Raw genomic sequence first — 2,566 nt, 5'->3', positions numbered from 1 at the left:
AGAGTAACTTTCCAGACTTGCACACAAATTGCCATAAGAGGCATGCAGGTTTTTCAAGGACTCACAATTAGTTTTCAGGAACAAAAAAATAAAAAAAAAGCAAAACTCCTACAGGTATCTTTAGGGAACTGATTGAATTTAAACATTTTTGGATTAGATATCTTAGAACCATACAGGAGGTTATTTCAACCACATCATCTGAACACTGCTAGTAAATCAAAATTATTTAGACACTCTCTGGGTGCCTTTTATCTTGGACTCATTTAGTGGAGGAAGAGCTTTGAATAAGCAAAAAAGAAACCTAGGTGACCATTCCCTTAAATATCTAAAAGGAATGCAGCTCTTCAAATAAGTTTTACCTCAAGTCATTTGGTAAATGGGCTGCTGAAATCTGGAAAATAAGCCCCCTCCCCCATGAGGTTGAACTAGTTCATGGTAAAGTTAATGAATTCTTCTGCAGCCTCCTCATAACCAATCACTGGTGAGTAGTGAGCCATCCCTGATATAAACCCTTTACAAGTTTGCCGATTCTGGTACTTGGCAAATTTCTCTTGCATTTTGCGTCCTACCCTAAGCAGTAAACACCTGGAAATAAACATGGATTCACTCATGCAAGGAGTGCACTGAAGTAGAAGTGAATTAGGGCAGTAAATCCTGCACAGGTGATGAGTGTTCCTTCCTGCTCTGGTGTTAATCGCTATAGTAAATAAATGTAAAACTTCACCTTTACCATGTACACAAATCACTCAAGTCAAAGACTGTTTCAAAAATCTGTGGGAAAACCTGTATGCTAAAGGAGCTTTTTAGGAATGCGTGGACTCCTCCTGGTCTCCATTGATGGCCTGAACTGTAAACATCTCTGTGTTGCAGCCGTAGAACACATCACACTTCATTTATTGGCATGAGAAGGGCTGGTTTCCTAGAAGCCTACTGAAGGATCAATGTGCTACACAGAGCTACCATGACTTTGTAGTGAGGGGTTCAGATCACAGAAGTTTTAGGATATACATGCCATGGTCATTCCTTGTGCAAAGTTTGATGGAGGTGAAGATAAAGTGGTTTCTTGGTCAACAACTGCAGTTTCTTTCTTTTAAAGTCAGTGGGTTTCTTGTATAGCTCTATTATAATCAGCCCAGGTTTAATTTCATCCATCTCCATGAAAGCAAAACACTTGGTGCTGGTAAATCTTTTCTTAGGCATATAGTGTTTGAATTCAAAGAAAATAGCTGCACCTTTCATTAATTTTTCGATGTGTTTCTGAAGTTCAATATCCACATTAAGGTGAACATATATGTCCTCCTTTCTTGAAGCCACAGGAGTATCTTGCACTGGGGTTAAATCTATGCCATTCAGATCCTTTACACTAACTGTAATATAGGGATCAATGCACTGTAGAGCATCTTTCAGACCAATTTTCTCAATTTTGATAGTGAGTAACATCATTCCTGGTTCAGATGGCAACCTTGGTAATAAAGTACCTGGAACTCTAGCAGGGAAGGAGTCTGGAGATCCTGCTCTAGCACCACCCTCTTCATCATCATCCTCAAATTCCAAATTCTCTTCTTCAGCAGGTTCTAAAATTCTTCTTAATGGGACAGGCTGAACATCAAAGGGGGATTCCTTATTATAAGTACGAATATTCTTTAGGATTGGTTCTAGTTTTTTCAGGTCCTCCAGTTTAAATTCATCTTGAAACTGTGTGGACTGTAAAGCTGCATTTCTTAATTCCAAGCATGTTGTAATTTTACCAAAGGTCTTCTTTTGCTCTTCTGTGAATTCTGAATTGTTGTGTTGAGGCTGAGCTTCCTTCTGAAGATGTCTTGCTAATATCTGGTACTCGTCTATCGCCTCCACCAGCTGCCCCCAGGAGTCGAAGTATGCACCCCTCCTGAAGCTGGTGCTCCAGCGCTGCAGGAAGCTGCGGGTCACCTCCGACATGGCTGCTCCCCACCCTGCCCCTGCCTGAGAGCTCTAGGGAGCCATGGCCCCGGGTTCGGGCCGTGGCATCCACGGGGCTATCCAGAACGGCCTCGGGAGCCACCACTGCCGCCACCTCAGGAGCTCCCCAAGCCCATTTCGCGTCTCATAAGTTTTGGCAGATTGTCTCGTCATTTTCATTTTCTTCAGTGAAGTTACTGATTTTTTCTGTGATGTGTTTTTAGACCCACTCATCCTTTAGGATTAGATGATTTCCTTCACAATCAATTTTTGTCTATCTTTCCATGGCCCTTTGTTATATATAATTCTCATTGCATCATGATCTTAAAAGAATGCATTGACTACCTCTGCGTTTCTGCAATTAATTGGGACTATTTTATGCCCTAATACATGGTCAATTTTTGTGTATGTGTCATGTACTACTGAGTAAAGTGCATATGTCTTTCTCCCTCCATTCAGTTTGTTACAGAAGTCTATCATATCTACTTTGTTCAGAATTCTATTTACCTCCTTAACTTCCTTCTTGTTTATGTTGAGGTTAGATTTTTTAAATTCAGTTCACTTGTATGTTAGGAGGTGTCTAACATTGTTCATCATCAAAACATATCGGAGTTTTGACTGATTATTT

The 2,566-nt window shown here is 40.5% G+C and overlaps 1 pseudogene; it reads right to left on the bottom strand.

Moving 5' to 3' along the window:
- Positions 1-880: 880 nt before the first annotated feature.
- Positions 881-1,953, bottom strand: LOC140498568 (axin interactor, dorsalization-associated protein pseudogene; annotated as a pseudogene).
- Between the last annotated feature and the right edge of the window lie 613 nt (positions 1,954-2,566).

The sequence above is a fragment of the Notamacropus eugenii genome, chromosome 4, assembly GCF_028372415.1.
Source record: "Notamacropus eugenii isolate mMacEug1 chromosome 4, mMacEug1.pri_v2, whole genome shotgun sequence".
NCBI lineage: Eukaryota > Metazoa > Chordata > Mammalia > Diprotodontia > Macropodidae > Notamacropus > Notamacropus eugenii.
Note: the sequence above shows the minus strand (reverse complement) of the source record. Positions and strands in the feature narration are given on the sequence as shown.